The sequence below is a fragment of the Hibiscus syriacus genome, unplaced genomic scaffold, assembly GCF_006381635.1.
Source record: "Hibiscus syriacus cultivar Baekdansim isolate YM2019G1 unplaced genomic scaffold, ASM638163v2 tig00112921_pilon, whole genome shotgun sequence".
Classification (NCBI taxonomy): Eukaryota; Viridiplantae; Streptophyta; class Magnoliopsida; order Malvales; family Malvaceae; genus Hibiscus; species Hibiscus syriacus.
This window is the reverse complement of record NW_024063419.1, coordinates 168,341-185,409: the sequence shown is the minus strand read 5'-3', so window position 1 is coordinate 185,409 and position 17,069 is coordinate 168,341. Positions and strand designations below refer to the sequence as shown.

General features: G+C 34.1%; 2 pseudogenes; both read right to left on the bottom strand.

Moving 5' to 3' along the window:
- Nucleotides 1-4,553: 4,553 nt before the first annotated feature.
- Nucleotides 4,554-6,345, bottom strand: LOC120184510 (annotated as a pseudogene).
- An 8,540-nt stretch (nt 6,346-14,885) lies between these two features.
- LOC120184508 lies at nt 14,886-16,678 on the bottom strand (annotated as a pseudogene).
- Nucleotides 16,679-17,069: the final 391 nt, after the last annotated feature.

Here is a 17,069-nt window from a genome sequence, read left to right as displayed (position 1 = left end):
ACATTTTGATGTTTTGATATAACAAATTAAGTTAAATGAATTTTAAGATTTTACAAAAGATTTTCTAAGTATATTCGATGTAATTATTCGAATATCAAAATATTACTCCAAGTCTTTCAAAGTTCATTTTAATCCTTACTAAAGTGTAAAATTGTGTTTTATACTTAAACTATTTTAAAACAATTTTACAAAGTATTTCGAGCCTTAATTAAGACAAAAATATTTTCTTTTTAAAGGGTTTCAAGAAAAATTAGATTGTCTAGGGGGTACATATTCCCCCCCAGGGGGTACCGATTCCCCCCTGTCTAACGGTCGAAAACAAATTGCACTTAGGGAACCGATTCCCCATGAGGGGGTACCAATTCCCCCCACGCTCCAAGCTATTTTATTAATTGTTTCTCATCTCCAAACGGCTCCAAAACATCCCCAACGGCTATATACGACTTCAAACACATTCCAAGCTATAAATACAACCTAAGGACACTTGAAGATGTAAGAGAACAACTATCCAAGCAATCAAACACAAGAGAAGAGTTTTTCAATCTTATTTCATCTTTCTCTTGTAAATATTTTGTTCTTGAGGTTTTCTTGTTTACATTTCTTATCCTTTTGTAAAGGGGAAAGGTTCTAGCTAATCCCATGTAAAATCTAGGGAAAGGTTCTAGTTTAGCCCAAAAAAACTAGGGAGTTTGTAAGGTTACTCTTTATCCTCAAAAGAAAGAACAAATGAGTGAATTTGTTGGAAAATTCTTGGTGAGGAGCTAAGGTAGTGGACGTAGACTTTGTTGAGAAAGTTGAACCACTATAAATCGCTGTGCAATTCTCTATCTTTCAATCTCTTTTTTCCCTAAACACAAAACTGTTCTGACCCCTCTTTGCAATCCGTTCCGGTTGTCGATTCGAGCTTCCAAAAATCCTAACAAAATGTTTGAAATAATGATATGGGAATACTATATATATATTTATATATATATTATATGAATATGTGTGATGTGAATAAATGCTATGTAAAATGAAATACTATAAGAATAAGCTCTATGTGAATATGTATTAAGAGACCTTAGTCTATGTGGAATTATTCTACGCAAATGTGATCTATGTAAATAAAAGACAATTTTAAATAATGATATGCTAAATAACGATATGGAAAAAGCCCAAAGTATATGTATGAGAATTAGAGGTATATTTGGCATGCCAAGAGTTGAGGGTATGCGGTCCTTCAGGACAATTCTACGTGGTCCTTCGGGACAAATTCTACGCGGTCCTTCGGGACATATTCTACGTGGCACTTCGGTACAAATTATGTGAGCAGTGGTGACTGCATTAGTGCACTCAATTTACTCGCATACCTTAAGTTCTCAGTGATATACATTGAGCTAATTAAATAAATGGATAGAAATTAAACAACTTGATATGAAGTGAAAAGTGTATAAGAGTATATGTAGTTATATGAAATGTAAATTGATTATAAGTTGAACAGTGAATAAAAGTCTAATGTATTTATACGAAACATAAATTGATTTTCATAGTAAGTATTTTTATCTGAAATGTTTAAATAAATGTTTTATTATTTTATTTTGCTCAAAATGCCTCACTAAGTCATAGAATTAGCGTTTGATTGTTTTCACATATACGTTCATAGAGATCCGATGAGTAACCCGAGTAAGTAAGGGCAAGATAACATCACTGAGAAGATTATCAGATAAGAGAGATTTTGAATTGTATGTGTTTTGTATTTGAAATGTTATTGGCATGTACTAAAAATATTTAAATTGTAGATGCTCTTATATGTTTTGTAAATATGTTTTCATTTTCCAATAAAAGTTAAATTTTAATTAGATTTTCAAAGAGTCAAAGAGGTGAAAAGTCAACGTGACACCTCATATGAATATTCGGTCTGGGGTGTTACAAACTTTGCATGCACAAATCATTGACCAACAAGTTGCACCTAAAGTAGCATCTTTATTCGTTTAAGTTGGCGGAATATTCGTCTCTTGAAGAGTAGCTGGCCACCTTCAAGGAAACAATATCTGATATAGAGACTTTAGAAGTGAAGTATGATCAAGAAGACTTAGGACTGATCTTCCAATGTTCGATATCTTCTTCCTACTATTCTTCTAGAGATAAAATCTTGTACAATCACAAAACACTATCTCTTGAAGAAGTTTACAATGGCTTGCACTCGTTTGACAAGAAGAAACATCTTGTATCTGGTTTTGAGCCTTGGACAGATTGTCTCGTGATACATGAATCGACTAGCTCAGACAGTGGGAGAAAAAGCAAGCCTTCTACTGATAATATTGGAAGGGGAATATCAAAATCTTCCAACCAAGGTAAAACTTTTCATTATTGTAAAAAGAAAGGTCATGTTAAATCAAAGTGTTACAAGTTGCAAAATAAAATCAAAAGAGAAGCTGAAGAGCATAACTATGGGAAATCTGGTGAGGTCGGAATAGTAGAGAAGTACGATGACGGAGAACTCCTAGTTGCGGCTATCGAAAACTTTATAACCAGTGATGAAAGGATACTTGACTCTAGTAGTAGTTTTCATATGTATCCTAATCGTGACTGGTTTTTGACGTATAAAGTTGTATCTACAGGTGATATATTTTTTGGAAATAATGTCTCTTGTAAAGTCACAAGTATTGGCACAATCAATATTAAGATGATTGATAGGATTGTTCGAACACTTGGTAATATGAGACATGTTCTAGATTTGATTAGAAATCTAATTTCTTTGGGTGCTCTAGATTCAAAAGGGTACAAGTTCTCCACTGAAGGTGGAGCTATGAAAATTTGCATAGACTCTCTTGTTTTGTTAAAAGAGCAGAGAAAGGCTGCCAAGTTTTATGATCTATAGGGTTCAATAGTTTTAGATAATGCAATGGGTGTTTCATTCACCGTGTCAAATAATGTTGTTGAACAAAATAATAATGGTTAGAACGGTTATGTGAACCAGAAAAAAGTTCAATTTTGTGAACATAATGAATTTGAATATATAACTATCATTGATGACCGAGATTGTGCCGTATATGATATTGCTCGTGGTGAAACATTTGTGAGCAAAGTTGGCACTTAAGATAACCATGTCGATGTGAAGACTAAATCCAAGCCTAGAAAAAGCTTGGACTTAGTCGTTGGCACTAGTATCGTATGGGGTTTTTAATGAGTTTTATGAGTTGTTCGAATTTGATTCAGTGAATACTCGATTCGGGTTAATTCGACTTGAATTCGAGCTCGACTCGAGACCTTAACGATGAACATAGCGTTTGATTAATGAAAATCACAAAGATGTGTAAAGACAGGATGTTTTCGGCCTCGAGAATGCCTTAGGATGGATTGACGAAGATGGAGGCTTCGGATTATAAGAAGGCTCATGTATCCGCCAGGCTGGCGCGTGCGGATCTATTGAGGCTAAACGTTTGTTTGATGTTGCTGAGATCATGTTTCTCCTTCTTGATTTATGGATTGGATAACCATCTTTATGGAGTTTTGAATTAAGCTCAAATTCGAGTTTATCACTATATATACTCGTTTTAGCTCGATTACAACTTAAAACAGATATTATTGTTAACTTTCATTAGAATAATAGATGTGATTTATTGGGATAACATTTGATTTTTCTGTAGATATCATCAATATAATATATCGGTAGATACATATATGATTATTTGGTTGACTCAAAAGTCTGAAAGTCGAATATGTTAAATTCCTTCCAAATGAAACTTATATGCATCAGTGTGAGAATTTATTGTTTTGCTCATTAACTAAAATTTGGTTTGGTTCAGATTCTCATTAAATTAATTTAATCCTAATTCTTGATGGGAACAATTTGGTTTTGTAGGCCGCTAATGGTTCACACCTTTTAGTTTGAGCGGAGAGCTACAATCGATGATTGAACGACAATTGGTTGGTATCAACATCTTTTGTATTCATGAGGAAAATGAGTGTAGGCTAGGGTGTTCGGTCATTTTCTCAATTTTGGCCTAGAGATTTGTAATGACCCTCAATGCTAGTGTTAGACCTAGAGACATGATGATTATTTGTAGGTTGGTAAGATGAATAGACTTGATTATTGTAGTCAGATGTCGATTGATTTTGGGTTTAACAAATCACCTGGACCTGCCAAAGTTCAATTGTTATCATATGAATTATTCATTTGTTATTGGAATTGTAACTATATTTTATTTTATTTATCTAAATAAAACTGTGAATAATCAAATTTAATAATTATAATAGTAATTGTATGTTACGATATACTATTGAGTTTGAACTATTTTAAGATAAGATGCACGTGGTAACTAATTGATTTTAAATCAAGTTACAAGATTAATGTGCTAGATATTTTAACATTTCTTTATAAATTTTTATTGAGTTTCTATTAAGTTTTGAATGCGCTAGATATAAATACATTATTTGTAATAAATACGATTTATGAGAATATCTTATTGAAAGGGAAAAAAAAGGAATTGTTATAACTAATATCAAATAAAAAGCAACAATTAACCGAAAGAAGTTGATCAATAATCTAATCTAGGTATTCTAAACGAAGATCAAACTTTTTCGTTCATTTCATGGCTTGGGATAGCATTGTCGTCGTCTACATACTTGCCCCAATAAGGGTGGTTCTTCCAAACAATGAACATTTCTTCAATGGGGACTCCCTTTGTCTCGGGCAATAACTTATAGATGAAAATGCTCATACCCACCACACAGAATGCAAAGAATATAAAAAGTCCGAACTTCAAGTTGCAAAGCATAGCCGTAAAGACTTGAGCAATGGCGAATGTGAAGATCATGTTGACTGCCACCGTAATACTTTGAGCAGCGGGACGGATTTCAAGTGGGAATATCTCACTAGGAACCAACCAGCCCAAAGGACCCCATGAATATGCAAAACCGGCTATGTAGAAACACATTGCTACCACAACGACAACGGAGAACGAAAGTGGAAGTTGACCCGGATTCCCATTTGTACCGAATTTGGAAGCGATTGAAATAGTCATCACAAGCTAGGCAGAGAAGAGAAAAAGAATGAATTTAGCAAGCAAAATCAAAATGCTTAAGTGTTGGTGAATGGAAATAGTGATTATTACCTGGCAAAGAAACATTTGAAGGCCACCGGAGAGGAAAGAGTCCTCCTTCCGTACTTGTCGACGGTGGCAATGGAAACAAGTGTTGCACAAAAGTTAACGATGCTAGTGATGAGTGCGGACATAAGGGAAGCGTTGTTGCCAAACCCCATGCTCTTGAACAAAACAGGAGCGTAAAACACGAACACGTTCATCCCGGTTAATTGTTGGAACAAGGGAATCAAGATTGCAAAGGTGAGCTGAGGCCTGTACTTTCTGCTTACAATATCTCTCCAAGGGCTTTGAACCAACTTGGCTGCCTCACTGGCCTTTGCCAAATCTTTGAACTCTTCATCAACATTTTCGATGCCACGGATCTTTCTCAGAAGATCTTTAGCCTCCACCAATTTGTTGCGTTCGAGCAACGAGTTGGGCGAGTCCGAGAGGAAGAGACAACCAATGGAAAATATCAAACCAGGGACGACGGCTCCACCCAAGCTTACTCGCCAACCCCATCCACCTTCGATCTTAGCAGTGAAGTAGTTCAACAAGTTGGCAACTAATATACCAATGGTGATTGACAATTGGAACATAATGTTCAAAGCTCCTCGGTATTTGAAGGGAGCTATCTCAGATAAGTAGATCGGAACAGACTGCAAGTAAAATTCAGATATAAACAAAAACATATACGATACCCAGAAACAAAACAAAACAAAAACTATGGTGATAAGTACCTGATTGGCAAATCCAATGCCAAAACCCAGCAACACACGGCCAATAAGCATGGGTACGTTTCTAGCAAAGCCGTTGAGAATGGCGCCGATGGTGAAAAGTAAACCTCCGAACATCATCGTCTTCTTCCTCCCAAGTCCTCGGGTTATCCGAGATGCTGTCATGGATGAGAGAAGAGCAGCCAAATATAACGAAGATGTAAACAACGTTAATATTTGGCTGTCAAACTTACAGTATTGATCGTCCGAAGGTTGGACAGATACTTCTTTCCTATAAACATTCGGGAAGAACTTTTCTAGAAAAGGATCCATGGATGTAACTCCACCTGCAAAATTTATCAGTTCGCCATTAATATTCCAAACAATCTTTAATGATAAAAGAAAAAGCAAAGAGAGAATGTTTGTTTACCAGAAATCCCAAGATCATAACCAAAGATTAATCCACCCGAAGCCGCAACAGAGCAAGCGAAAAAGACCTTTGAAGTAAAATTTCCATCGTAGCGTTTTCCCGCACCGGAAGAGATGCCTCCACCGACGGCCATTCTAATAGCTGAGAAGAAAAGGAAATCGCACTGGCACCAAAGGCGTGAGGTAAGTAGAAAGATTATGATAAAAACTTTGGTTCTGTTTAATCTGTATATATAACGTATATGTAATCCTATTTCAACGCTTACTCCTAATAATACTACAACAAAAACTCTATCCATTCATGTCAATATTAACTTCTAAAACATGATTATATTGACGTTAGGACTTTGATTTTCTTTGTACCTATATTTTACTCCAACTATTCACGTTAGCTATATTAATTATTATTACTATTTCCCTCAATAATATATTTCATTTAAAAATATTGCAGGATGAAGACATTCTTACTGTCTTAGAATTTAGGTAAAGTTTAATTAATTTTCTCTTTTAATATTTTAATTTCATTAATTCAATAATAATTTGTTAATTTAATTTAATATTTCACTTTATCAGAATTAAATGATTTTTTAAAGTTATAAAATTAATTTTTTTCCTATCGTATAGATATAGTATTTTGATTATTTAACTATTATTATCATGTTTGGTATGTTTATTATATAACAAAATCTTTAATAATATTATAAATTATTCTAAATTTATGTGATCATTATTAGTAGGAGAAAATCATGATGCATTAATTTAATATTTTACTTTCGAACCAATTAAATAATTTTTTAAAGTTATAAAATTATGTGATGAGTAGCGACGGGCATAGGAGGGGTAGAACCGGATTTCTGGTCAACCCGTCCCGACTCGATCTGAAAATTATACATCCTCCACCGGAATTTGACCTGACCCGAAAATATACACCCTCCACTCGACCCGAACCGAAATAATATATTTATTAAAAATATTATTTTTATTCAATACAAATAGGGATTTAATTGAAAAATAATAATATATAGAGGGGCCGTATTTCAATTATCCCTAAATATAAAGGTAAAATTATATGTTTCTCTCGCGTCGGATATTTTTCACCCTAAACTCAAACCTAAACCGTCTCGAATATAACCTTTTAAAAAATTCAAACCAACCCAAACCCATATTTTTATTAAAAAAATCCGATCAGATCGGGTCGGGTCAGAACCTGTCGGGGTCCCATGCTCATCCCTAGTGACGAGACACTAGAGCCGGAAGTGTGTCTCAACTGTGTATTATCCGATACCAGTAATGTTTCAGACATGACACATTCGATCATGTTTTGCATGTATTTTTTATTGGCAAAGCAATTTTATTAGAAAACAAAATACAACGAACTTGGTTATATGCCTCGTTAAAAAATTATCTAATCCCTAGTAGACGAAAATAGTACATATAACCATGCAAAGAAGGAAACACCAAAAATCCCTTACACCAACAACACAACAATCACCTAACACAGACCAAAGAAAGAACAAATCGAGAAGAACTCCTGAAATGCCAAACACAAATACAAGAAAATTAAACTACGACTAAGCCAATTACTAACTCTTTTACTCAACTACCTAAGTACGATCTATCAAACCGCCAACAACAAAAAAAAGTGGTTTACATTCGATAGAAGAACTCAACAACCAAATCAGACATATTCTCAAAAGAACAAAACAGGTAGCCACAGCCCACAACATACAAACTCCAACAAATGGTCCATGAAGCCAAGGGTCCATGAAGCCAAGGGACCAAAACTGGACCAAAAAACTTCCAATGATGGATAAAACACGCCTAACAATTGGGCACAACTTTGACCTTGAATAAAATTACGCAAACAACCAGACAAAACAACACAAAAGAAATGAGACTAACAAGAACGAACAAAACTACCACCATGCCTTGAAAATATCAAGCCTCGAAATACCATCATTAGCCTACCAATCAAATCATAAATGTCACAAACCATACATTCTGTAACCATAGGAAAAAATATGCCACTAGCTAATCCAAAAACTCCATCCAGTACCCAGATCAACCCACCAAATTAGAGGACGAACTAAGTGGACAACAAGAAAGCAAATCAACTCTTTGGACTCTCGAAGCAACACAACATGCTAACAATAAGACTTATAGAAAAACTTGGAAAAACATCATCTTCCTCATAATAAATCTGACCCTAATCAGAATTGCACCAAAGAAGTTATTGATTGCAATTCCAGATTTGCAAATGCTAAAGGCCTGAACGCTATGGCTAGAGGCTATTCAATGAAAATAACAAAATCTCCAAAGCCAAAAAAAAAAGCTTCAAAACACGTAAATAGAATGAACCTCAAATCTAGAAATTAACTAAGAGCCACATTGAAGAAATCATTTTTCTTAGATTAAGTAGTAAATATCCTAAAATATCTATAACTTCCTTCTTTGACACTTGCAACAACACCCTCTCAACCTTAAGTTTCTTCAAAAGTATCCTAAACCCTAAGGATTTTACATCTGCCCATCCAAGATAGAATATAATTTCAAAACTATTCTTTAAAGCATGTTAACACCAAAACTTTAAAGATCAAATGCAAACCATATCCAACAATGCTAATTCCTTCATTACCTCTGACTCATCACCTATTATTTGAATCCTTAATTTTTTCCTAAGGATAGAGTCATCTCAACCTCTTTATATGTCATTGACCACTTTTTTTTATATATAAATCGAAAAGTGATCATCATAAAAGATCCATAGACTCCAAATCTTCTTTCTTCTGCTTATATTTCTTGAGAGATTGAATCCCTTCTCCTTTTACTTGTAACTGATAAAATATGATCTTGAAATTTTAGAAGAGACTCGTACCTCTTAGCTTATGTTAGCCGCACAAATTCTGGGAAAAAAGCTTGAAATTCGTTCTTGTTACAAAAAAAACTTCCCTTGATTATTCTTCTCTAGGCCTTCATTCAAAAAAAAATTCTAAAAGAAGGCCCATAAATCGAGAATCTTTATGGCCCTTGAAGAGATTGAGCTATGTTAGAGTTTGACTCGAATTTAAAGTGGCACAAATTAATTAATATATAAATATTGGGAAAATAAGAAACCCAATTTGATTAAAAGTAAAAAACTTTATTAAAGTGGATTTATACTTTATTTAGTTTTCCTTTGTAATCAAGTATTTATACCTATAAATAGATACTAAGTGTCAGGGTTAGATATCAAGTTCTTTTCTTTCACCAAAATCCTCTTATTTTCTTCTTTCATATTAGTAAAATTCTTCTCCTCTGCCCATGGTTTTTCCATTTTGGGTTTTTCACGTAAATCCTGGTGTTCTTTTTTCCTTTTCGATCGTGTTTATTTGGTTGCCGATAATCATCATTCCAATATTATAAAAAAAATGGTATTAGAGCTTCAAGTTCAAGATTATTGTAACAATGAAGTATGATATTCCGCTGTTGGATCGAAACATCAGGTTCTTGCTATGGAAGGTGAAGATTAGGGATGTTATTGCACATTTAGATCTCGATGATGCAATAGAAGGATTTGATGAGAAGCCGGTAACCAATGGATGAATGAGGAAAAGCGTAAGGATCATAAAGTTCTTTCTCAGGCTTGTTTACAATTGTCAAATCAAATTTTTCAGGATGTGTTGAAAAAAAAGATGCATCTTGGTGGGTGAAATTGGAGCAACTTTGTAATACCCCAAACTTCGGGTCAGTGACTGAAATGTAAAGATTAAAAATTTGGTGGTTTAATTTGAAGAAATTGAAAAATTCAAGGACTGATTTGGGAAATTATTGTCTATGATTTATTATCAAAGATGGAAAGCTGGAAGGTCATTATGGTCTTTTAGCAAGAAAATAATTTAAAATTTATTTTAAAAGGGTTATATATAACATGTGGGGAAATAGAGGAAAAGAAAAAGAAAAGTCTTGAAACTTGGCTTTCTCTTATTCTCCCACCGTATTCTTCCATGGCTAAGGTAAGTTAATTGAAGTCGGTTAATTCTTTTATTTTTGATTTGGTTTTGTTCTTTGGGTAATATAGAAGCTTAATAAATCTTAAAGATGAGTTGAAACTAAGAGATGGATGAATTAATGGTGAATTAGTAAAATGTGATTTTAAGGGAATTGTTAGAAAATGATGAATAATTGGATTCTAAAGGAATATTTGATTTTTCATAGGTGTAAATAAGAAATTTGAAGTGTTAAAAAGGCTTCGGAACATGTTTTAAAAATTGGTAAGATTTTTAGTTTCAAGAGGTTTATAGAGAAATTAAGGTGTTAAAGGGGTTTTAATGGATATAAGTTAATAGTAATAAGTGTAAATGAGTTTAAAGGCATGAATGGAGTTTAAAGTAGGAGATTTAAGTGAAGTTGGGTAATTTTCAAAGTGAAATAGATGAATTATAGGTAAGGGTATCGGTACTGGAAGAACAATACTAATACTATAAGGTTAAAATTTAAGGAAAGAATATGAATACGATGAACATTATCGATATTGATTGAAGTAGTATCGATACTGATGTGAAGGTATCGATACCAAGAGTAAGGTATCGACACTGTAATTGAAATATGATTTTCACAATGTCAAAATGGTATCGGTACTGAAGTGGGTATCGATATCATAGAAGAGAAGTATCGGTACTATGGGTGGAGTACCGATACTATTCAGTCAAAATGTTAATTAGGCGTTTCATTTCGCTTAAGTAAAGGTTATTTGGTTAGATGTTATTTGAGTTCTGATATTTATATTGATCATGTTAATGTGTAGATTCGATTGAAAGCAACTGTTGAACAAAGTGAAGTATAAAGTTGGGGAGTTAAAGTGAAAAAGAGGTTCTTAGGACTTAAGTGTGGAAAAGGTGAGTGTATTCTTATTTATGCTTTTAAAGTATAGAATGAGGAAGACTTGTGAATAGTCAACCTCGGATGATTTGGAAAGAAATTGTTTTATATTATATATGTTTTCACTGTTGTGTTAAATGATTTCTTTGAATGATTTTGGGTATGAATTACCCAACTATTTTATATGATTTTGAATTACACCATTATATGAGTATCTGGTTTATATGAATAAATAAATGTTTAAAATAATGATATGGGTATACTATATATATATATATATATATTATATGAATATGTGTGATGCGAATAAATGCTATGTAAAATGAAATACTATGAGAATAAGCTCTATGTGAATATGTATTAAGAGACCTTAGTCTATGTGGAATTATTCTACGCAAATGTGATCTATGTAAATAAAAGACAATTTTAAATAATGATATTCTAAATAACGATATGGAAAAAGCCCAAAGTATATGTATGAGAATTAGAGGTATATTTGGCATGCCAAGAGTTGAGGGTACATGGTCCTTCAGAACAATTCTACGTGGTCTTTCGGGACAAAATCTATGCTATCCTTCTGGACATATTCTACGTGGCACTTCGGTACAAATTATGTGAGCAGTGGTGACTGCATTAGTGCACTCAGTGTACTCGCATACCTTAAGTTCTCAATGATATACGTTGGGCTAATTAAATAAATGGATAGAAATTAAACAACTTGATATGAAGTGAAAAATGTATAAGAGTATATGTAGTTATATGAAATGTAAATTGATTATAAGTTGAACAGTGAATAAAAGTCTAATGTATTTATACGAAACATAAATTGATTTTCATAGTAAGTATTTTTATCTGAAATGTTTAAATAAATGTTTTATTGTTTTATTTTACTCATAATGCCTCGCTAAGTCATAGAATTAGCGTGTGATTGTTTTCGCATATAGAGATTCGATGAGTAACCCGAGTAAGTAAGGGCATGACAACATCACTGAGAAGATTATCAGATCAGAGAGATTTTGAATTGTATGTGTTTTGTATTTGAAATGTTATTGGCATGTACTAAAAATGTTTAAATTGTAGATGCTCTTATATATTTTGTAAATATGTTTTCATTTTCCAATAAAAGTTAAATTTTAATTATATTTTCAAAGTGTCAAAGATGTGAAAAGTCAATGTGACACCTCATATGAGTATTCGGTCTGGGTTTGCATGCAAAAGTAGCATCTTTATTTACTTAAGTTGGCGGAATATTCGTCTCTTGAAGAGTAACCGGCCACCTTTAAGGAAACAATATTTGATATAGAGACTTTAGAAGTGAAGTATGATCAAGAAGACTTAGGACTGATCTTCCTATGTTCGATATCTTCTTCCTACTAATCTTCTAGAGATAAAATCTTGTACAATCACAAAACACTCTCTCTTGAAGAAGTTTCCAATGACTTGCACTCGTTTGACAAGAAGAAACATCTTGTATATGGTTTTGATCTTCGGGCAGATTGTCTCGTGATGCATGAATCGACTAGCTCAGACAGTGGGAGAAAAAGCGAGCGTTCTACTGATCATATTGGAAGGGGAATATCAAAATTTTCCAACCAAGGTAAAACTTTTCATTATTGTAAAAAGAAAGGTCATGTTAAATCAGATTGTTACAAGTTGCAAAGTAAAATCAAAAGAGAAGCTGAAGAGCATAACTCTGGGAAATCTGGTGAGGTCGGTATAGTAGAGAAGTACGATGATGGAGAACTCCTAGTTGCGGCTGTCGAAAACTTTATAACAAGTGATGAAAGGATACTTGACTCTAGTAATAGTTTTCATATGTATCCTAATCATGACTGGTTTTTGAAGTATAAAGTTGTATCTACAGGTGATATATTTTTGGGAAATAATGTCTCTTGTAAAGTCGCAGGTATTGGCACAATCAATATTAAGATGATTGATAGGATTGTTCGAACACTTGGTAATGTGAGACATGTTCCAGATTTGAGTATAAATCTAATTTCTTTAGGTTCTCTAGATTCAAAAGGTTACAAGTTCTCCAGTGAAGGTGGAGCTATGAAAATTTGCATAGACTCTCTTGTTTTGTTAAAAGGCCAGAGAAAGGCTGCCAAGTTTTATGATCTATAGGGTTCAACAGTTTTAGATAATACAATGGGTGTTTCATTCACCGTGTCAAATAATGTTGTTGAACAAAATAATAATGGTTAGAACGGTTATGTGAACCAGAAAAAAAGTTCAATTTTGTGAACATAATGAATTTGAAGATATAACTATCATTGATGATCGAGATCGTGCCATACATGATATTGCTCATGGTGAAACATTTGTGAGCAAAGTTGGCACTTATGATAACCATGTCGATGTGAAGACTAAATCCAAGCCTAGAAAAAGCTTGGACTCAATTGTTGGCACTAGTACCGTATGGGGTTTTTAATGAGTTTTATGAGTTGTTCGAATTTGATTTAGTGAATACTCGATTTGGGTTAATTCGACTTGAATTCGAGCTCGACTCGAGACCTTAACGATGAACATAGCGTTTGATTAATGAAATTCACAAAGATGTGTAAAGACAGGATGTTTTTGGCCTCGAGAATGCCTTATGATGGATTGACGAAGATGGAGGCTTCGGATTATAAGAACGCTCATGTATCCGCTAGGCTGGCGCGTGCGGATCTGTTGAGGCTAAACATTTGTTTGATGTTGCTGAGATCATGTTTCTCCTTCTTGATTTATGGATTGGATAACCATCTTTATGGAGTTTTGAATTAAGCTCAAATTCGAGTTTATCACTATATATGCTCGTTTCAGCTCGATTACAACTTAAAACATATATTATTGTTAACTTTCATTAGAATAATAGATGTGATTTATTAGGATAACATTTTGATTTTTCTGTAGATATCATCAATATAATATATCGGTAGATACATATATGATTATTTGGTTGACTCAAAAGTCTGAAAGTTGAATGTGTTAAATTCCTTCCAGATGAAACTTATATGCAGCAGTGTGAGAATTTATTGTTTTGCTCATTAACTAAAATTTGGTTTGGTTCAGATTCTCATTAAATTAATTTAATCCTAATTCTTGATGGGAACAATTTGGTTATGTAGGCCGCTAATGGTTCACACCTTTTAGTTTGAGCGGAGAGTTACAATCGATGATTGAACGACAATTAGTTGGTATCAACATCTTTTGTATTCATAAGGGAAATGAGTGTAGGCTAGGGTGTTCGGTCATTTTCTCAATTTTGGCCTAGAGATTTGTAGTGACCCTCAATGCTAGTGTTAGACCTAGAGACACGATGATTATTTGTAGGTTGGTAAGATGAATAGACTTGATTATCGTAGTCAGATGTCGATTGATTTTGGTTTAACAAATCACCTGGACCTGCCAAAGTTCAATTGTTATCATATGAATTATTCATTTGTTATTGGAATTGTAACTATATTTTATTTTATTTATCTAAATAAAACTGTGAATAATTAAATTTAATAATTATAATAGTAATTATATGTTACGATATACTATTGAGTTTGAACTATTTTAAGATAAGATGCACGTGGTAACTAATTGATTTTAAATCAAGTTACAAGATTAATGTGCTAGATATTTTAACATTTCTTTATAAATTTTTATTGAATTTCTCTTAAGTTTTGAATGCGTTAGATATAAATACATTATTTGTAATAAATACGATTAATGAGAATATCTTATTGAAAGGGAAAAAAAGGAATTGTTATAACTAATATCAAATAAAAAGCAACAATTAACCGAAAGAAGTTGATCAATAATCTAATCTAGGTATTCTAAACGAAGATCAAACTTTTTCGTCCATTTCATGGCTTGGGATAGCATTGTCGTCGTCTACATACTTGCCCCAATAAGGGTGGTTCTTCCAAACAATGAACATTTCTTCAATGGGGACTCCCTTTGTCTCGGGCAATAACTTATAGATGAAAATGCTCATACCCACCACACAGAATGCAAAGAATATAAACAGTCCGAACTTCAAGTTGCAAAGCATAGCCGTAAAGACTTGAGCAATGGCGAATGTGAAGATCATGTTGACTGCCACCGTAATACTTTGAGCAGCGGGACGGATTTCAAGTGGGAATATCTCACTAGGAACCAACCAGCCCAAAGGACCCCATGAATATGCAAAACCAGCTATGTAGAAACACATTGCTACCACAACGACAACGGAGAACCAAAGTGGAAGTTGACCCGGATTCCCATTTGTACCGAATTTGGAAGCGATTGAAATAGTCATCACAAGCTAGGCAGAGAAGAGAAAAGAATGAATTTAGCAAGCAAAATCAAAATGCTTAAGTGTTGGTGAATGGAAATAGTGATTATTACCTGGCAAAGAAACATTTGAAGGCCACCGGAGAGGAAAAGAGTCCTCCTTCCGTACTTGTCGACGGTGGCAATGGAAACAAGTGTTGCACAAAAGTTAACGATGCTAGTGATGAGTGCGGACATAAGGGAAGCGTTGTTGCCAAACCCCATGCTCTTGAACAAAACAGGAGCGTAAAACACGAACACGTTCATCCCGGTTAATTGTTGGAACAAGGGAATCAAGATTGCAAAGGTGAGCTGAGGCCTGTACTTTCTGCTTACAATATCTCTCCAAGGGCTTTGAACCAACTTGGCTGCCTCACTGGCCTTTGCCAAATCTTTGAACTCTTCATCAACATTTTCGATGCCACGGATCTTTCTCAGAAGATCTTTAGCCTCCACCAATTTGTTGCGTTCGAGCAACGAGTTGGGCGAGTCCGAGAGGAAGAGACAACCAATGGAAAATATCAAACCAGGACGACGGCTCCACCCAAGCTTACTCGCCAACCCCATCCACCTTCGATCTTAGCAGTGAAGTAGTTCAACAAGTTGGCAACTAATATACCAATGGTGATTGACAATTGGAACATAATGTTCAAAGCTCCTCGGTATTTGAAGGGAGCTATCTCAGATAAGTAGATCGGAACAGACTGCAAGTAAAATTCAGATATAAACAAAAACATATACGATACCCAGAAACAAAACAAAACAAAAACTATGGTGATAAGTACCTGATTGGCAAATCCAATGCCAAACCCAGCAACACACGGCCAATAATAAGCATGGGTACGTTTCTAGCAAAGCCGTTGAGAATGGCGCCGATGGTGAAAAGTAAACCTCCGAACATCATCGTCTTCTTCCTCCCAAGTCCTCGGGTTATCCGAGATGCTGTCATGGATGAGAGAAGAGCAGCCAAATATAACGAAGATGTAAACAACGTTAATATTTGGCTGTCAAACTTACAGTATTGATCGTCCGAAGGTTGGACAGATACTTCTTTCCTATAAACATTCGGGAAGAACTTTTCTAGAAAAGGATCCATGGATGTAACTCCACCTGCAAAATTTATCAGTTCGCCATTAATATTCCAAACAATCTTTAATGATAAAAGAAAAAGCAAAGAGAGAATGTTTGTTTACCAGAAATCCCAAGATCATAACCAAAGATTAATCCACCCGAAGCCGCAACAGAGCAAGCGAAAAAGACCTTTGAAGTAAAATTTCCATCGTAGCGTTTTCCCGCACCGGAAGAGATGCCTCCACCGACGGCCATTCTAATAGCTGAGAAGAAAAGGAAATCGCACTGGCACCAAAGGCGTGAGGTAAGTAGAAAGATTATGATAAAAACTTTGGTTCTGTTTAATCTGTATATATAACGTATATGTAATCCTATTTCAACGCTTACTCCTAATAATACTACAACAAAAACTCTATCCATTCATGTCAATATTAACTTCTAAAACATGATTATATTGACGTTAGGACTTTGATTTTCTTTGTACCTATATTTTACTCCAACTATTCACGTTAGCTATATTAATTATTATTACTATTTCCCTCAATAATATATTTCATTTAAAAATATTGCAGGATGAAGACATTCTTACTGTCTTAGAATTTAGGTAAAGTTTAATTAATTTTCTCTTTTAATATTTTAATTTCAT